General features: G+C 43.9%; 1 protein-coding gene across 13 annotated transcripts in view; it reads right to left on the bottom strand.

Annotated features, from left to right (window-relative positions):
* Nucleotides 1-21391, bottom strand: part of NDST2 (N-deacetylase and N-sulfotransferase 2) — a 231546-nt gene that overhangs the window by 123675 nt on the left and 86480 nt on the right. For all 13 annotated transcript variants that reach the window (XM_043519651.1, XM_043519652.1, XM_043519650.1 and 10 more), the window contains exon 3: nt 19891-19974. The gene's annotated coding sequence lies outside the window, so the exon portion shown is untranslated. The remainder of the gene's footprint in view (nt 1-19890; nt 19975-21391) is intronic.

A 21391-nucleotide genomic window follows, 5' to 3' on the forward strand; every position in this document is an offset into this window, starting at 1 on the left:
CAGTTAATGAGCCTGTCCATGCAGTACCCTATACAACTAGCTCCCTGCACTCTGCAGTTTCAACTTTAAAAAAGGTGCATTCTCAGGTGAAGGAAGAGGAAAGACAGGGATAAACAATGTAATAGAAAGTACCTTGGTCTTTTATACATGTGCTGCTCTGCACAGAAAAAGGATTAAAAAAAGAACTAGATAAGTTCATGGAGGATAGGTCTATTAATGGCTATTAGCCAGGATGGACAAGGATGATCTCTAGCCTCTGTTTGGCAGAAGCTGGGAATGGGCGACAGGGGAAGGATCACTTGTTGATTACCTGTTCTGTTCATTCCCTCTGGCTCACCTGGCCTTGGCCACTGTTAGAAGACAGGAAACTGGGCTAGATGGATCTTTGGTCTGACCCACTATGGCCGTTCTTATGATGGCTCAGCTCTTAAAATCAGGGATGAGGGAAGGGAAGAGAGTTAAGACTGGGAAAAATATAACAGTTGCCATTCAAAAGCACCTACAATTAAACTGCCATTAGGCAGTGGCACACAAGAAGAGTGTGGTTTCCTAACCACAGGTCACAAGGCGAACACACAGTATTCTGGGGGAAAAGACAAGCTATCACAGTTCATTCTGATGTGAATAATGATACCAAATCACCTCGCTCTGCTCTCGTCTATTTTTAAACGATTACTATTAATGACAAGACCCAGATCTACTCAACATTTTTAAAAAATAGAAGTGTGGGGGCAGTTCCTCAACTGCTACAATCCCAGCCCCCCAAGCATGCGGTACATTGGGGAATACCCTGATTTGTAGAGGAGGTTCTGGTTATCACAGAACCATCACGGCCTAACGTAGCCCAGCAGAAACTGCCATAGAGAAAAGCATAATACAGTAGAATCTCAGAATTACGAACACCAGAGTTACAAACTGACCAGTTAACCACACATCTAATTTGGAACTGGAAGTACACGATCAGGCAGCAGAGACAAAATAAAAAATAAATTACTAAAAAGCAAATACAGTACAGTACTGTGTTAAACATAAACTACTAACAAAATAAAGGGAAAGCAGCATTTTTCTTCTGCAACGTAAAGTTTCAAAGCTGTATTAAGTCAATGTTCAGTTGTAAACTTTTGAAAGAACAACCATAATGTTTTGTTCAGAGTTACAAACAACATCCATTCCCGAGGTGTTCGTAACTCTGAGGTTCTACTGTACTGCTTTGCTGGCTTCTCAGAGCCCCTCCTACTTTGATAATAAATGCCTTTTACTGGGATAGATGGGAGCATACAGCACTGCCTGCTTTTCCTTGCAAACTGGGATAAGTTTCATAAGAATTAATGAGCGCATTAATGTGGTGTGCAAAACACCATCTACAAGCAAACGTACAAAAGAGTGTGGGTCTGGACCTGTCACTATGCATGAATGTGTCTCGGGGAAAGTGTCTCATATGCAGTTACAAGAGTACAGGCAGAACCTGAAATGGCTGTCTAACTCCAAGGTGCCAAGCCCTCGCTAACGAACACAGTTAGGGACAAGCCAACACTTACAACCATCTTATTAACATTAAAAACCACAGGACTAGTTCCTTCCACCACCACTTTGTGATCACATCGATTCTGCCAGTGGTCACATTCCCCCAATCCCACCCCTCCCAGCTGCAGACCCCCAGGCTGGTTGAAAGCTTGTTGGGGGACAATAAGGCCAAACATTTTCTACAAGTTCAATCCTCAAAGTAATAATCACCATGAGGAAAAAAGAGCATGCTATTGCCATGGAAACAGCACAAAAATACTGTTAACAGATCAAGCAGCCTTGGAGTGGAGACACTGATCACACTGCAGAGCAGTTATTGGAATTTAGTTTCACAAACAAGAGGAGTCAGAATATTCAGAAGGCCCACAAGGAACACTGTCAGCCCAGATGTCTCCACCCCTTTCCAGATTTTACTGGCCCCAGGTTAGCTTTTCAACACTAACAAATTTATTAGAGCATAAGCTTTCGTGAGCTACAGCTCACTTCATCGGATGCATCCGATGAAGTGAGCTGTAGCTCACGAAAGCTTATGCTCTAATAAATTTGTTAGTCTCTAAGGTGCCACAAGTACTCCTTTTCTTTTTGCAAATACAGACTAACACGGCTGCTACTCTGAAACCTTTTCAACACTGACTGCCTCCCTGTGCAATACGCACTTGATGAGAGTTTCAGAGTAGCAGCCGTGTTAGTCTGTATTCGCAAAAAGAAAAGGAGTACTTGTGGCACCTTAGAGACTAACAAATTTATTAGAGCATAAGCTTTCGTGAGCTACAGCTCACTTCATCGGATGCATTTGGTGGAAAAAACAGAGGAGAGATTTATATACACACACACAGAGAACATGAAACAATGGGTTTATCATACACACTGTAAGGAGAGTGATCACTTAAGATAAGCCATCACCAACAGCAGGGGGGGGAAGGAGGAAAACCTTTCATGGTGACAAGCAGGTAGGCTAATTCCAGCAGTTAACAAGAATATCAGAAGAACAGTGGGGGGTGGGGTGGGAGGGAGAAATGCCATGGGGAAATAGTTTTACTTTGTGTAATGACTCATCCATTCCCAGTCTCTATTCAAGCCTAAGTTAATTGTATCCAGTTTGCAAATTAATTCCAATTCAGCAGTCTCTCGTTGGAGTCTGTTTTTGAAGCTTTTTTGTTGAAGGATAGCCACTCTTAGGTCTGTGATCGAGTGACCAGAGAGATTGAAGTGTTCTCCAACTGGTTTTTGAATGTTATAATTCTTGACGTCTGATTTGTGTCCATTCATTCTTTTATGTAGAGACTGTCCAGTTTGGCCAATGTACATGGCAGAGGGGCATTGCTGGCACATGATGGCATATATCACATTGGTAGATGCGCAGGTGAACGAGCCTCTGATAGTGTGGCTGATGTGATTAGGCCCTATGATGGTATCCCCTGAATAGATATGTGGACAGAGTTGGCAATGGGCTTTGTTGCAAGGATAGGTTCCTGGGTTAGTGGTTCTGTTGTGTGGTTGCTGGTGAGTATTTGCTTCAGATTGGGGGGCTGTCTGTAAGCAAGGATTGGTCTGTCTCCCAAGATCTGTGAGAGTGATGGGTCGTCCTTCAGGATAGGTTGTAGATCCTTGATGATGCGTTGGAGAGGTTTTAGTTGGGGGTTGAAGGTGATGGCTAGTGGCGTTCTGTTGTTTTCTTTGTTGGGCCTGTCCTGTAGTAGGTGACTTCTGGGTACTCTTCTGGCTCTGTCAATCTGTTTCTTCACTTCAGCAGGTGGGTATTGTAGTTGTAGGAATGCATGATAGAGACCTTGTAGGTGTTTGTCTCTGTCTGAAGGGTTGGAGCAAATGCGGTTATATCGTAGCGCTTGGCTGTAGACAATGGATCGAGTGGTATGATCTGGATGAAAGCTAGACGCATGTAGGTAGGAATAGCGGTCAGTAGGTTTCCGATATAGGATGGTGTTTATGTGACCATCGCTTATTACCACCGTAGTGTCCAGGAAGTGGATCTCTTGTGTCGACTGGTCCAGGCTGAGGTTGATGGTGGGATGGAAATTGTTGAAATCATGGTGGAATACAATTAACTTAGGCTTGAATAGAGACTGGGAATGGATGAGTCATTACACAAAGTAAAATGAGTGAGCTGTAGCTCACGAAAGCTTATGCTCTAATAAATGTTAGTCTCTAAGGTGCCACGGGTACTCCTTTTCTATTTCCCCATGGTATTTCTCCCTCCCACCCCACCCCCCACTGTTCCTCTGATATTCTTGTTAACTGCTGGAATTAGCCTACCTTGCTTGTCACCACGAAAGGTTTTCCTCCTTCCCCCCCGCTGCTGGTGATGGCTTATCTTAAGTGATCACTCTCCTTACACTGTGTATGATAAACCCATTGTTTCATGTTCTCTGTGTGTGTGTGTATATAAATCTCTCCGTTTTTTCCACCAAATGCGTCCGATGAAGTGAGCTGTAGCTCACGAAAGCTTATGCTCTAATAAATTTGTTAGTCTCTAAGGTGCCACAAGTACTCCTTTTCTTCTTGATGAGAGTGGCGTCTTGTTAAGGAAACCAATTCCTCTTCAACACCTGAGCTGGGGAAGGGGGATAAATTGTACAATTTGGCTAAAATTACTCCTAAATTTGTTCTTTATACAAAATCTTTGTGGACATGGTGCATTACAGACAAATAAAGCACTAAGGCTCTACTGCCCTGAATAGAGTCAAATAGAGTTAAAAACTGATGTTTGTTGCCACTACAGAAAAAAAACAAACCCATGTCCTGGTGAAGTGCAGAGCCTCAGCCTCCTTAGTCCATGAGGGACGGAGTGGAAAAAATGGATGTGATCATGTAATTCAAAATGGTATTATAATGGATACTCACAAGGAGGGCCAAATTAAGGTAGCAAGGGAAACCTTAATTCAGACATTTCCCAACTTCTGAGTGCTTGACTTTGAAGCCTCAATAATGTTCTTTTAACATCGTGTGTGTGTGTGTGTGTGTGTGTGTGTAATAACAGCTATAGTTTTACATTTTGGTTCTCTTTCCCATTCCCTGTAAGAGCCCTTAACTGAATATAAGCAGCACAGCCCAATGGTTGTGATGGGATGTTAGATGGGGTGTGATCTGAGTTACTATAGAAAATTCTTTCCTGGGTATCTGGCTGGTGAATCTTGCCCATATGCTCAGGGTTTAGCTGATCGCCATATTTGGGGTCAGGAAGGAATTTTCCTCCAGGGCAGATTGGAAGAGGCCCTGGTGGTTTTTTCGCCTTCCTCTGTAGCATGGGGCACGAGTCACTTGCTAGAGGATTCTCTGCTCCTTGAAGTCTTTAAACCACAATTTGAGGACTTCAATAGCTCAGACATAGGTGACAGGTTTTTCGCAGGAGTGGGTGTGTGAGATTCTGTGGCCTGCGTTGTGCAGGAAGTCGGACTAGATGATCATAAAGGTCCCATCTGACCTTAATATCTATGAATCTATAAATCTATGAATACGATGGAACATGTAGTTGAAAAACATCAGTCAATGAGAATGCCACACATCCGAAAAATGGCTTCAGATTCTGTCAAATTTGTAAGAGAGGAAGAAATTGCCAAATGCAAGCAGTACACAGTATGGACCCCTCGTGTTTATTAAGGCTAGATGATATCAGCAACCAATAAGCATCCAATGCTCTGAAGCACTGATTTTGACAAGTCATCTCAAGCATCTCGCATGACAGCAGGGAATTCCAATAGGCTAGCAAAGTCTTATCAATGCAACTGTTCCATCAGGGTGTTTGCTCCTCTCTAAAGCCTAATTTTCCCATTCCCACAAAAAAAAATTGCATATTCAAAAAGAGATCCTGGACAATGGTAAGCCAGAAGCATGACTTATTTCACAGATGTGTTGTGAGGTTTAATTTATGTCTGTAAACCCTTTGTGTTGTGCCTCTCCTCTATTGTAAGAGGCTCTCAGTATTATCAATATGGTCCTCTCTACACTAGAAAGAGTTAGCCAGTATAGCTATATCAGTAAACCCTCCTACAGTCAGCATAACTATGTTTACAGTATTTGCTGGCATAGCTGTGTTGGTTAGGGTTTGATTTTTTTACACTCCTAACTGACAAAGCTATGCTGGCAAAACTTTTAGGTGTAGATCAAAGCTTGTAAGCACCTGATTAGGTCTGGAAGGATTAGATTTTTATCCGTAAATGCAGATAAACATTGATTTCACTATACGTAAACATACAAACTGACACAAAAATATTTCCACTGATAATTATCAAAATGTACAGATAGACAACATAACAAAAATGATTCTTGAGAACTTATTGGAGTTCGATTTCAGGCTATTTACTTTATACACTTTGACATATGATGTCGACAAATTGTGTTTTAATGCTTATGAACCTTTAACTTTTTGACTCTCAACATCGACTGTCATTCAATAATTATTGTCTCACCCCTCCTAATTTCCTACAGCTGTGAAAATTTAAAACTGATAAAAATCGAAAAATGCTTACAAGTAAACACTAATATTATCAGTCAAAATTAAATTTTGCCAAGCCTATGTATGATGAACATGTAGTGCTTCCACACCCCCAACTCTCTGCACATTAGTTCAATTTATGAAAATTGAACAAGAACCTTGTAAGCGGTAGCCCGAGCTCTGGGGTGATTTAAATAGGATCTTCCCAGCACTACAGACAGTTCTATTTGTTTTGGGCAGTGAAATCAGAAGGGATCATAAGAATGAAGATAATGCATTTGTCAGGTAAGTACTGCCAACTGTAATTGTGCATGTCTCCTTTAACAAAGAATACAGAATACTGACAGTAGTAAATGATTGATTATATATGATTTATACAGCTGGCAGGGACATTCATTCTTGTACAAGGATCTAGTTCATTCATGGTATAGTGCAAAAGTCATATTCAGCTTTGCATTGGTCCTAACTATTCCCTCCAAAGCTGCTAAGTATTTTTTTCTACCCCAGCTTACCCTCCACACTCCCCCCAAGTAATTTAAAACACTAGACAACATCCAAATGTTTTTGTTTCCCATAGAAAGGCAGAGCAAGGTGCCTCCCACACCAGGCTTCCCAGTGTCTTGAGTTGCCATCTCTCCCCTTCTCCTAGTCATTTCTAGTATCATTCTATGCTGGTTTGGTGGGCCTACAGCCATCAGCAGTAGAGCATTTACATTCTGCTTTTCCCATGATCATTTGTTAGAAGCATAAACCAAATCATATCACCTGAGGGCTTGTTATGGAAGGGAAGGAAGCAAGAGTGTCTCACAGCATTTCTAATCTTTCCAGAGAAAAGGAAGAAAAAGAGACACTACTGGAAAGCTGAGCATTCCCACTTTCACTCAAAGTATTTCCTTGCCTTAGTAGGATGCAGGATACTGGACCTTTAAAAAAAAAAAAAAAAAAAAAGAATAAAGCCACTTGACTCTAATTTCTATCTCGTTTTCCCTCCCCTCCCAACCTACCTGAATTCTGAATGTTAGTGGGTATCCTTAAGCTTCTAGAGCTAGAGATTACCACTTTCTACCAGGTGAAAGTTTGGAATCTCAGATCTCTTTCAAATGGCATACAGCTGGCATATCATCCTCAGTCTGTGGAGTAGGCTGAATTACACTTTTAATTTGGGGCTGGGAGCTTTGTCTCCAAAGTGAGAGCCATGTACCCTCAATCCCCAGACACACTCCTACTGATATCAAAGAAGGTTTGCACAAAGATCAAGGATAGCATATGGACATTTGGTAGAAACTGTAATTTAACTAGTGAAATTAATGATTGCCTGCAGCTCACTCAGTGGGAAAACATGATGCTGTACACTTTTAGAACCACAGTTGTCCTTGCCCTGGGTTTCTGCATGTGTGTCTTCCTTTCTTCTCCCTGCACGTATCCCCGTTTTGGCCTCTCTTCAGTCTGATTGCTCGCTTTGTTTCTTTCCAGGGATAGAGATGACCTAAAATGTTATGGGGTTCAACTCCTAATCCTCCCTGCAGCCACATATCATTGCCTCCCTCTGAGCTTCACTTTAGGTCCCTCTCCATTTGTCAGACACCAAACAGCGAGTGCATCTTCTTCTCTCCCCTCCCCAATTCTGAGTTGGAGCAGCAACATTTTTCTCTTGCTCCCTTTCTAGGCCTTTATCAGACCAGCCATCCACTTCTTCTACAGCTATTGTGTGTCTCTCATCCACCTTCCAGATCTTCTGCACTAAGAAAGCAAGCAGCTGGCTGGGGGTGCAGACAGAGGAGAGGAAGTTATAGGCTGATACTCAGTGGAGCCATTTGTCTGGTTAATTCCAATAACAAACGAGATTCTGGCATGCTAACTAGTTATGCGACTCCCAAGCGGTTGGCGTCCAACTTCTTAGAGGGACAAGTGGCGTTCAGCCACCAGAGATTGAGCAATAGGTTTGTGATGCCCTTAGATGCCTAGGGCTGCACACGTCGACAGGTGCAAGTAACATGTTGAACCCCATTCATGATGGGGATCGGAGATTGCAATCTTTCACCATGAACAAGGAATTCCCAGTAAGTGTGGGTCATATGCTCACGTTGATTAAGTCCCTTAAAAAAAATAAAAAAGCCTTGACTGGACAGAGGAGAAACCTGAAAGACTGTTTTTTGCCCTCCCCATACCTCTGGAGCAGGAGGTAAAAGGTAAAGAAATTCAAAGTTATGACTCAAATGCCCAACGTATAACCCTGAAGTAAGGCGAGGGAAGGATCCTGACATCATGCTGAGAGTGACTAATGCCCCTATTACTGAGAATGCATTTTACATGAAAGCATGCTCACACGTGACAGGCAGTCTGCCGAAGTGGTGCCAGGTTCACCTCTACCTGTTGTTTCACTGGTCACAGCCTTGATAGTGGGATGGGTCAAGGCTATAAGACTTCAGCCGCTCCAGCAGGAAAGAGGTTCAAGGTGCTGGTTTTGACCTACAACGTCCTTCATGGTTTGTGTTCTGGCTACCTTTGAGACCATATTTCCCTTCAAACTCTTACTGAACAGTGATGATCAGTGAGGTCTCTGGAGTGAGTAGTGCCCAGATTTAGCCATCTGGGAGCAAATATTTCTCAATGAGTGATGCCTGACTCCAGAACTCACTCCTCCCCACCCCACACTTTGTCCAATAGAGGCCAGGTTCACGGACCTTCAGAGCACATTACAGTGTGTCTGTTTATTCAAGCTATATGTGGGAGGGCAGGGAGAAGAGTGAATTAAATAATTAAATGGGAAGAGGTATTTTTGGGGGGCGGGAGGAAGCGAGGAAAAGGACATCTTTCAGCAGCCCCAACATTTTGTAAGTATAGATGATTTCAGGAATAGAGTTTATGTTTTTGTTTTAATGCACTTAGATATATTTATTGGTAAGGAAACGTTATAATTTGGAAAAAAATAGACAGTAATAAAAACAAACTAAACATGTACAAGAGGGCTGTTACATAACCATGACTCAGAATTTCCTGAATTTTAAATAGTGTTTAAAAGCTCAACCATAACACATTAACAAATTTTTATATTAAAAAACAAAACAAAACACAAGAAACAAAACTCTATGAACAGGTGATCAATCAGTTTGTCTGGGAGCGTGTTTGTGCGTTCAAAGCCATTTGTCTGAATGTGCAATGAAGGATTCAAATGAAGCTGTATCTATTTTAATATGCAGATCATCAGATACATACAAAACTGCATGCAGGTCTTTACTACTATCTATGGTCTTTCAAAAAAAGCTAGTCTTCACTGAGGAAAAAATACACTGCCAATCTGAAAATAAGCCTCTTTTGGTTACCAAAAAGTAATATGTAAAAAAAACCCAAACACTCCTCACCACTGAAACTCCAGTTTTTCCTACTGTGATGAAACCACAACACTCAGAAGCAATGTTGTCCTTTTTTCCCCACACATGGAAGGGGCAGGAAATCATCTTTGGGATAGAAACGACCCTGAGAAACATCACCTGAAGACTAAATTTGTGATGTGTCTGTTTTTATGTGCTTTACATGAAAATGTCTCCTCAATCAGAACTTTAACATCTCTAGTGCAACACTGTAATAAAAGAAGAATTATTTCTACATAAAATATTTTCAAAAGCTTTTCCTGAAGCATCCACACATCTTTAAAAACAGTACGCTGAGGATCATAATGGTGTGGTGGGAAGTACAATATCCCCCTTCTCTAGCAGCTTTTGCCAGAGACTGGGTGTCTCACATGGAAGAACAGAAAGAATATTACTAAGTAACCAGGCAAGTCCACTGTATGACAATCTATAAACAGGGGTGGGCAAACTTTTTGGCCTGAGCGCCACATTGGGGTTGCAAAACTGTATGGAGGGCTGGGTAGGGAAGGCTGTGCCTCCCCAAACAGCCTGGCTCCTGCCCCCATCCGACCCTTCCCACTTCCTGCCCCCTTAGAACCTCCCACCCATCCAACCCCCCCTGCTCCTTGTCCCCTGACCACGTCCTCCGGGGACCCCCCACACCTAACTGCCCTCCCAGGACCCCACACCCTATCCAACTCCCCCTGCTCCCTGTCCCCTGACTGCCCCGACCCCATCCATACACCCCCGACAATCCAACCCCCCCCGTTCCCCGTGCCCTGATTACCCACCCAGAATCTCCGCCCCATCCAACTGCCCCCTGCTCCCTGTCCCCTGACTGCCCCCTGGAACCCCTTGCCCCTTATCCAACCCCCCTGCTCCCTGCCCCCCCCCATGCTGCTCAAAGCCCGGCCAGAGCCAGCCCCACCACCACGCTGCCTGGCAGAAGCTCACAGCCCCACTGCCCAGAGCGCTGGTGGCACGGCGAGCTAAGGCTGCAGGGGAGGAGGGACAGCAGGGGAAGGGCTGGGAGCTCTAGGGCCAAGCAGGACGGTCCCGTGGGCCGGATGTGGCCAGTGGGCCGTAGTTTGCCCACCTCTGATCTACAACATGTACTTGCAATTTCTGACCCAGAACTAAATTCCATAGCTCTGAGATTTGCAATGTGAAAAAAGAATTAGAGCCTGGTGAATTTCATCTCATTCAAGCGGATGCCTTTATTTTTTTTGGTGATCCTGAACTTAAAGTTTGTATTTTTGTTTTCATTACCCCTTTAAAAATAGTCTCCTGCAGCTCCATGCTAAAGATCTTCCAGGAGATTCTAAGCAACAGCTGCAGCATCTCAGCCATCTGTTTCATTGATATTTGCTAATGCAGCTCCTGCCGTTTTCAACTGACAACTTTCTCTCTATTATTCCTGGCACATGGGAAGTTGCTGTACTCACCAAAGTTCCTCTTTAGTCTTAGCCGTCAAATCACCTCTGGTAACAAAAATGCATGAACAAGGCCCCTTCCCATCCCACTTTTGCTCTATTAAAGTTATCGAGATTTGGATGAGTATTTATGCTGTTACTTTACAGTTTAAGAACACAAGAACAGCCATATTGGGTCAGACCAAAGGTCCATCCAGCCCAGTATCCTGTCTACCGACAGCGGCCAATGCCAGGTGCCCCAGAGGGAGTGAACCTAACTGGTAATGATCAAGTGATTTCTCTCCTGCCATCCATCTTCACCCTTTGACAAAGAGAGGCTAGGGACACCATTCCTTACCCATCCTGGCTAATAACCATTAATGGACTTAACCTCCATGAATTTATCGAGTTCTCTTTTAAACCCTGTTATAGTCCTAGCCTTCACAACCTCCTCAGGCAAGGAGTTCCACAGGTTGACTGTGCACTGAGTGAAGAACTACTTCCTTTTATTTGTTTTAAACCTGCTGCCTATTAATTTCATTTGGTGGCCCCTAGTTCTTATATTATGGGAACAAGTAAATAACTTTGCCTTATTCACTTTCTCCACACCACTCATGATTTTAAAGACCTCTATCATATCCCCCCTTAATCTCCTCTTTTCCAAGCTGAAAAGTCCTCGCCTCTTTAATCTCTCCTCATATGGAACCCGTTCCAAACCCCTAATCATTTTAGTTGCCCTTTTCTGAACCTTTTCTAATGCCAGTATATCTTTTTTGAGAGGAGGGGACCACATCTGTATGCACTATTCAAGATGTGGGCGTACCATGGATTTATATAAAGGCAATAAGATATTCTCCGTCTTATTCTCTATCCCCTTTTTAATGATTTCTAACATCCCGTTGGCTTTTTTGACTGCCGCTGCACACTGCATGCACGTCTTCAGAGAACTATCCACGATGACTCTAAGATCTCTTTCCTGATTAGTTGCAGCTAAATTAGCCCCCATCATATTGTATGTATAGTTGGGGCTATTTTTTCCAATGTGCATTACTTTAAATTTATCCACATTAAATTTCATTTGCCATTTTGTTGTCCAATCACTTTGTCTTGTGAGATCTTCACAGTCTGCTTTGATCTTAACCAGGGATCTCAAACTAAAATCACCAGGAGGACCACATGAGGACTAGTACATTGGCCCGAGGGCTGCATCACTGACACCCTCCCACCCCCGCTCCCACTTCACCCCTTCCATGAGGCCCCGCCGCTGCCCCACCTCCTCCCACCCCTTCCCTGCCCCCATTCCAACCCCTTCCCCAAAGTCCCAACCCCAACTCCACCCCCTCCAAACCCCTATTCCAAACCCTTCCCCAAATCCCCAGCCCTGCCCCGCCTCTTCGCCTGAGGGGGCGGCTCCCCACTCCTCCCCCCTCCCTCCTGGAAAGCCCTAAGCACAGCCAAAGAGCTGTTTGGCGGTGAGAGGAGCCTAGAAGTAGGCAGCAGAGCGGGGACGCGGCACACTGGGATGGGGGGGAGCTTGGTCGCTGCAGGAAATAACTCGGGGGGGCAGAGAGGGCCACGGGGAGCTTGACAGACTGCAGCAAATAACTCTGTAGTCCGCATGCATGTTTGAGACCCCTGGTCTTAACTATCTTGAGCAGTTTACTATCATCTGCAAACTTTGCCACCTCACTGTTTACCCGTTTCTCCAGATCATTTATGAATAAGTTGAATAGGATTGGTCCTAGGACTGACCCTTGGGGAACACCACTAGTTACCCTCTCCATTCTGAAAATTTACCATTTATTCCTACCCTTTGTTCCCTGTCTTTTAAACAGTTCTCAATCCATGAAAGGATCTTCCCTGTTTTCCCATGACAACTTAATTTACATAAGAGCCTTTGGTGAGGGATCTTGTCAAAGGCTTTCTGGAAATCTAAGCACACTATTTCTACTGGATCCCCCTTATCCACATGTTTGTTGACCCCCTCAAAGAATTCTAATAGATTAGACATGATCTCCCTTTACAGAAACGATGCTGACTTTTGCGCAACAATTGATGTTCTTCTACGTGTCTGACAATTTTATTCTTTACGATTGTTTCAACTAATTTGCCTGGTACTGACGTTAGACTTACCGGTCTGTAATTGTCAGGATCACCTTTAGAGCCCTTCTTAAGTATTGGAGTTACATTAGCTATCTTCCAGTCATTGGGTACAGTAACTGATTTAAAGGACAGATTACAAACCATAGTTAATAGTTCCTCAATTTCACATTTGAGTTCTTTCAGAACTCTTGGGTGAATGCCATCTGCTCCCAGTGACTTGTTACTGTTAAGTTTCTCAATTAATTCCAAAACCTCCTCTAGTGACACTTTAATCTGTGACAATTCCTCAGATTTGTCACCTACAAAAGATGACTCAGGTTTGGGAATCTCCCCAACATCCTCAGCCGTGAAGACTGAAGAAAGAATTCATTTAGTTTCTCCGCGATGACTTTATTGTCTTTAAATGCTCCTTTTGTATCTCGATCGCGCAGGGGCCCTACTGGTTGTTTAGCAGCCTTCCTGCTTCTGATGTACTTAAAAAACATATTGTTATTATCTTTTGAGCTTTTGGCTAGCTGTTCTTCAAACTCCTTTTTGGCTTTTCTTATTACATTTTTACATTTAATATGTCAGTGTTTATACTCCTTTCTATTTACCTCTGTACTGACATCAGTATGTTACTTTTTCTAATATCCAACGTAAACCTCCCTGACTGCAACTTGAGACCATTACTCCTTGTTCTGTCATCTGCTACCACTGAGAACAGCCTAGATCCATCCTCTTTGGAACCCCCTTTCAGGTTGTTGAAAGCAGTTATCAAATCCCCTCTCATTCTTCTCTTCCACAGACTAAACAATCCCAGTTCCCTCAGCCTCTCCTCATAAGTCATGTGTTCCAGTTCCCTAATCATTTTTGTTGCCCTCTGCTGGACGTTTTCCAATTTTTCCACATCCTTCTTGTAGTGTGGGGCCCAAAACTGGACACAGTACTCCAGATGAGGCCTCACCAATGTCGAATAGAGGGAAACGATCACGTCATTCGATCTGCTGGCAATGCCCCTACTTATACATCCCAAAATGCCACTGGCCTTCTTGGCAACAATGGCACACGGTTGACTCATATCCAGCTTCTCGTCTACTGTAACCCTTAGGTCCTTTTCTGCAGAATTTCTGCCTAGCCATTCGATCCCTAGTCTGTAGCGGTGTATGGGATTCTTCCATCCTAAGTGCAGACTCCGCACTTGTCCTTGTTGAACCTCATCAGATTTCTTTTGGCCCAATCCTCTAATTTGCCTAGGTCCCTCTGTATCCTATCTCTACACTCCAGCATATCTACTTCTCCTCCCAGTTTAGTGTCATCTGCAAACTTGCTGAGGGTGAAATCCACACCATCCTCCAGATCATTAATAAAGATATTGAACAAAACTGGCCCGAGGACCGACCCTTGGGCACTCCACTTGATACCGGCTGCCAACTAGACATGGAGCCATTGATCACTACCCGTTTAGCCCGACAATCTAGCCAGCTTTCTATCCACCTTATAGTCCATACATCCAGCCCATACTTCTTTAACTTGCTGGCAAGAATACTGTGGGAGACCGTGTCAAAAGCTTTGCTAAAGTCAAGGAACAACATGTCCACTGCTTTCGCCTCATCCATAGAGCCAGTTATCTTGTCATAGAAGGCAATTAGATTAGTCAGGCATTACTTGCCCTTGGTGAATCCATGCTGATTGTTCCTGATCACTTTCCTCTCCTCTAAGTGCTTCAGAATTGATTCCTTGAGGACCTGCTCCATGATTTTTCCAGGGACTGAATCATAGAATATCAGGGTTGGAAGGGACCTCAGGAAGTCATCTAGACTGAGGTGAGGCTGACTGGCCTGTACTTCCCAGGATCCTCCTCCTTCCTTTTTTTAAAGACGGGCACTACATTAGCCTTTTTTCAGTCATCCGCGACCTCCCCCAATCACCATGAGTTTTCAAAGATAATGGCCAATGGCTCTGCAATCACATCCACCAACTCCTTTAGCACTCTTGGATGCAGCGCATCCGGCCCCATGGACTTGTGCTCGTCCAGCTTTTCTAAATAGTCCTGAGCCACTTCTTTCTCTGCAGAGGGCTAGCCTCCCCATGCTGTGCTGCCCAGTGCAGTAATCTGGGAGCTGACCTTGTTCGTGAATACAGAAGCAAAAAAAGCATTGAGTACATTAGCTTTTTCCACATCCTCTGTCACTAGGTTGCTGCCCTCATTCAGTAAGGGACCCACACTTTCCTTGACTTTCTTCTTGTTGCTAACATACCTGAAGAAACCCTTCTGGTTACTCTTAACATCTCTTGCTGGCTGCAACTCCAGCTGTGATTTGGCCTTCCTGATTTCACTCCTGCATGCCTGAGCAATATTTTCATACCCTTCCTCGTCATTTGTCCAATCTTCCACTTCTTGTAAGCTTCTTTTTTGTGTTTAAGATCAGCAAGGATTTCACTGTTAAGCCAAGCTGGTCGCCTGCCATATTTACTCTTCTTTCTACACATCGGGTTGCTTTATCCCTGTAACCTCTATAAGGATTCTTTAAAATACAGCCAGCTCTCCTGGACTCCTTTCCCCCTCATGTTGTTGTTCTCCCAGGGGATCCTGCCCATCAGTTCCCTGAGGTTGTCAAAGTCTGCTTTTCTGAAGTCCAGGGTTGGTATTCTGCTGCTCTCCTTTCTTCCCTGTGTCAGGATCCTGAACTTGACCATCTCATGGTCACTGCCTCCCAGGTTCCCATCCACTTTTGCTTCCCCTACTAATTCTTCCTGGTTTGTGAGCAGCAGGTCAAGAAGAGCTCTGCCCCAGTTGGTTCCTCCAGCACTTGCATCAGGAAATTGTCCCCTACACTTTCCAAAAACTTTCTGGATTGTCTGTTTACCGCTGTATTGCTCTCCCAGTAGATATGAGGGTGATTGAAGTCTCCCATGAGAACCAGGGCCTGCGATCTATTAACTTGCGTTAGTTGCTGGAAGAAAGCCTCGTCCACCTCATCCCCCTGGTCTGGTGGTCTATAGCAGACTCCCATCACTACATCACCCTTGTTGCTCACACTTCTAAACTTAATCCAGAGACTCTCAGGTTTCTTCTGCAGTTTCATACCAGAGCTCTGAGCAGTCATACTGCTCTCTTACATACAATGCAACTCCCCCACCTTTTCTGCCCTGTCTGTCCTTCCTGAACAATTTATATCCATCCATGACAGTACTCCAGTCATGTGAGTTATCTCACCAAGTCTCTGTTATTCCAATCACATCGTAATTCCTTGACTGTGCCAGGACTTCCAGTTCTCCCTGCTTGTTTCCCAGGCTTCTTGCATTTGTGTACAGGCACTTGAGATAACTTGCTGTTTGTCCTGCTTTCTTAGTATGAGGCAGGAGCCCTCCCCTCTCGCGCTCTCCTGTTCGTACTTCCTCCCAGTATCCCACGTCCCCACTTACCTCAGGGTTTTGGTCCCCTTTCCCCAGTGAACCTAGCTTAAAGCCCTCCTCACTAGGTTAGCCAGCCTGCTTGCGAAGATGCTCTTCCCTCTCTTCGTTATATTGTTGTTAAGCCACGGTGGCTCTTTTTTAGTTCTTTTACTGTGTTTTTTAATTTGGGGTATACATTTAATTTGAGCCTCTATTATGGTGTCTTTGAAAAGCATCCATGCATCTTGCAGTGATTTCACTCTAGTAACTGTACCTTTTAATTTCTGTTTAACTAACCTCCTCATTTTTGCATAGTTCCCCTTTCTGTAATTAAATGCCATAGCGTTGGGCTGTTGAGGTTTTCTTTCCACCACAGAAATGTTAAATGTTATTATATTATGGTCACTATTTCGAAGTGGTCCTTTTATAGTTACCTCTTGGACCAGATCCTGCGCTCCATTCAGGAGTAGACCGAGAGTTGCCTGTCCCCTGTGGGTTCCTGTACCAGCTGCTCCAAGAAGCAGTCATTTAAAGTATTGAGAAATTTTGTCTCTGAATTTCGTCCGGAGGTGACATGTACCCAGACAATATGGGGATAATTGAAATCCCCCACTATTATTGAGTTCTTTATTTTGATAGCCTCTCTAATCTCCCTTAGCATTTCATTGTCACTATCACTGTCCTGGTCAGGTGATCGATAATAGATCCCTACTGTTATATTCTTATTAGAGTATGGAATTACTATCCATAGAGATTCTATGGAAAATGTGGATTCATTTAAGATTTTTATTTCATTTGATTCTACATTTTCTTTCACATGTAGTGCCACTTCAGCCCCCACCCCCACACGACCTGTTCTGTCCTTCCGATATATTTTGTACCCCGGAATGATTGTGTCCCATTGATTGTCCTCATTCCACCAGGCTTCTGTGATGCCTATTATATCAATATCCTCCTTTAACATGAGGCACTCTAGTTCACCCATCTTATTATTTAGATTTCTAGCATGTGCACAAGCACTTTAAAAACTTGTCACTGTTTATTTGTCTGCCCTTTTTTAATGTGTCAGATTCTTTACGTGAATGTTTCTCATCTGATCTGGCCCATACTTGATCCTCTTCCATCCTCTCCTCCTGACTAAAACCTAGAGAATCTCTATAAATAGACTCTCCTCTAAGAGAAGTCTCTGTCTGATCCACATGTTCTTCTGCAGCAATTGGCTTTCTCCCATCTCTTAGTTTAAAAACTGCTCGGCAACCTTTTTAATGTTAAGTGCCAGCAGATACAATAATAAGGACAGAGGGAAAGGGAGGGAAGGGGACAGAGCAACAAAGAAAAGAGGGAGAAGGAAGAAAGGAATTATACTCCCTCCTACTACAGCACTGCTGCGGGAAGGATGGGGCTGGAAGCCCTCCAAGCTTCCCTCACAGCCAGTACACCTTCCTTACACCATTACCTAATGCTAGGATTCAACCTTTTCGGGCCACTATAACCATTACTCAACTACGGAATTGACTGTACCATCTGACCATGGCCTTGCTCTCCCTTCTCCTGTACCCAGCAATAACATCCCTCCTCTTCTGCATGATCAGCCCAAGAGCCAGTGCACTTTACAGAAGGCAAAAGTGAGTGAAGTGTGTTGAGGCAGAACACCAGGGCTCAGAATTAAAAGTACCAGTGATTGGGAACCACCATCCTGCTGAGAGATGCTGAGACTATAGCTCTCCCATACTGTTACCTGTGGTGCTAAGAAACACTCTGGGTAAAGGCACAGACTGACCAACTCCTGAAATAATGGTTAGCCAGCATGAAATGCAATAAAATGGTAGCACAGGGAGATTTGGCCAGCAGCCACCACCAAGGCCCGTTAATGTCACTACTGCATGCCAGGGAGCTCATTAAGCAAGTCTCCAAGCTAGCAGGGAGATCTAAGGGCTTGCCACTCTGGGAAATGACATTGGTTGTAACGCACAACTTAGCACTTAGTGTACACAAGGACTGTCATCTTTTAAAATCATGTGAGCTGGTCATGGCTAACCTCTCCACAGATGTTTAATGTGGTGTGTGCTAGCAGGTGTTATAACATGGCTTCATTTTCCAGCATTGACTAGCCCTAACTTGGAAACAGGTATGGACATTAAACACGAAAAGGGCTGCACGCAAACCAAACCAAGATGTTTGACCCTGCATCTCCCCTTCTAATATACCCCCTTCTCAGTCATTGCAGTAATTACTGCAGTACACGGGCGACATGAGAGGAGCAGGCCCACAGGGCTGGAAACCTTGTGATGGAACATCCTTTTCAGATCACAAACACACAGCCCTGAACCTCATGCTGATAAGCAGCTGAGGGAGTGCTGGGGAGATATCAGTCTTAATCTCTTATCTCTACTGTTCCCGGAAGACAACCTGAAATTACCCCTCAATCTGCTGTTCCACCCATTAACTCTTTCATAGTCCTCAGGCCACCTCTTCTAGTACAATATATTCCTATCAGCCACTGTGTGCTACCTTCAGAATAATGGGTAGACAACAGAGGAGGAGAGCAGAAGGGAAGGAGAAAAAGGAAATTGAGGAGATTTGGAGGGTGAGTGAGAAAAAACATGAGAAAAGATTCCAACAGTCTGGCAGTGAGGCATAACCCTCTCCTACCAAAAACCTCTCGAGTGCTTGGTGCTGTGCCTGGATTAGTCTGTGCCTTTACACCAGCCAGCCAGTCATTCCCTCTGCGTGCAGAGCACAACTGGCTTCACTTCCTCCCCAGCTTCTGTTCAACATTATACATTTGTGTATGTACCGTACTCTGCCTTCAAAGAACGGGATTCACCTACACCTGGGAAGAGCTGAAACACAGGTGCAGTTCATACAATGGAGCGTGTGTTAGCTCTCTTAATATGTTGGCAACTGTTCCCATCAAACTGTGGATGGATGTGAATCATTACATAAGGACCAGATTTGCTTTTGAATTTACAGCTAACTGGCACTAAAAACACAGTTATAGGTGCACTCTGGAGAGGTCAACTGCAGCCTTTCAATGTCCCCTCGAACAACCCTGCACAAAGCGTTCCGACTTTTAAGTGCATATTGGACAGGACAGCAAATATTATTTATTGATACCTGCATCACACTCCAAGATATTCTAGTTTCTTATGTTTTGCAAGAAGGATGCATTATCCAGTGAGTCTTGGTTCTAGTCTAAAATGCTAACACTAACTTGGCTTGCCATGCCTCAGTTTACCCAGGTGTAAAATGGTGTAAACATTTATGTATTTCACAGAGATGATATTATGTGTATTATGGTAGCATCTAGGATCTCAATCTTACACCAGGACTCCATTGTGCTACACACCATACAAACACAGAACAAAAGGACACTCCCTGTCCCAGGGTGCTTTTTAATGTTTGAGACGTTCGAAAGAACTGCAAAGCATTATTTGTACTCCAAGGCACTTCACAAACGGCAACAGAAAAGGGAGAGCAGAGTGTACTATGACCCAATGAGGGAAAGGTGAATTCATCATCATCTCCTAGAATGAGAAAATGGCCATTTTCCATAGCAGTCAGCAACATGCCAAACCAAAGATCCCAGGAACAGGACTGCTCTCATCCTGTCCCTTGCCCCACACCACCCAATCCAAAATGATCACAGTTACATCCATTTTTCTCTTACCTTGCTGAGCAGCTGTGTGCAGAGTCGGAGGAAGAGCCAGGCTACACTGCACCAAAAGCAGACTGAGCAAAGGGCACTGTGTACCTGTCGAGAGGAAGAACAGCTTAGTTTAACATACTGATACTAAGTACAGTGAGGCAGTGATGTTTTCCAAAACAGACACATCCTGTGGTACCCGTCTCCATTTGAGGAGAGGGAGATCAATCCCTAAGGAAATCATCTGTGAACATCAGCAGTTAAAAAGGAACCTGCATTTTCAGATTCAACTCTGATTTTAAAATTGTAGCCATAGAAAATAAGGGAGATATTCGGATTATTTCTATGATTACCATAGGCATGTCTGTTTACCAATTTGCTATTGTCCAGCCTGACCGCAAGGAATTAAATGAAAGGAGGCTGTTACAGGGAAACAAACAGGAATCAAAACAATTACAGCTATGAGGTACCTTAAGGGAACAATGGGAGAGCTACTAATTGGGAATGCCCACCTACCTGGCTCAAGCCAGGCTGGCAAGGTTCATTCTGATCCTAGGCTCTGGCCTGGAAAAAGGGGACCTAAAACAGTAAAGACTAGAGAGGAAGGCAGTGAGTGGGCAGCAGCTGGAAACGAGCCTCTGACAGAGAGAGAAAAAGAGAGAATGCTGCATAGTCTGTCTCCTCCAGGAGCAGGGCATCTGGGGTAAGTGGAACTCACCCAAAACTGGCAAGGAAAGGATGAAGTTTAGGCCTGACTCAGGCATACAGGCCTTTTACTGTTTTATCCCTTTTTTCTGCTTGCTACATTCACCTTTGGGTAAATAAATAATATTCTGTTTGAAGAAGCTGGTTTTGAGTTACTTCCATCCACCACTGGAACCAGAGGAAAAGGGCTAACAGATGACAAACACAGGTGGGCCTGTCATATTAATATATTTGGTAAAAGGGAGGTGGAGACAGGGGCGGCCCAGCCCAGAAATTCAGTCTAAGAATGGTATAGACCATGTGGCATGTGATCCCACCCAGAAAGGGGTGAAGCTGTACTCCAGAAGCTATATTCAAAAGGAGTCTAAAGCACACCTTGCCCTGTAACTGTGACTGTACTGTTTTATAACGTTGTCACTGCAAACCTCATCATGACATGGGTATCAGTGACATGGCAATGCCACACACAGGAAAGAAAACCTGCAAGGTAAGAGGAAAACAAACTGTTTACTACTGATAGGCTCATTTTCCTCTCTATCATCTGCTGAGGAGGCAGGGGCTCAACAATAGTAGACCTAAACAGTCAGTCCTATATTGCTCCCTGTCTAGAGCACACTGTGATAAGCCAGTCTTCATGCACATTTCTTAAGGAACAATTTCCTCTTCACTCAACAACAAAAACCTTTCAAAAATCACAATTTCAGACAGTAAAAAAAAAAAATCCTTAACTATTCTGGCAGGGAAAAATCTCGGTTTTAACAACATAGCTGTCTTTTCCACAAAATACCCCTGGCAACCCAGTCTACAGCACATGTAAACT

The sequence above is a fragment of the Dermochelys coriacea genome, chromosome 7 (assembly GCF_009764565.3).
Source record: "Dermochelys coriacea isolate rDerCor1 chromosome 7, rDerCor1.pri.v4, whole genome shotgun sequence".
Classification (NCBI taxonomy): Eukaryota; Metazoa; Chordata; order Testudines; family Dermochelyidae; genus Dermochelys; species Dermochelys coriacea.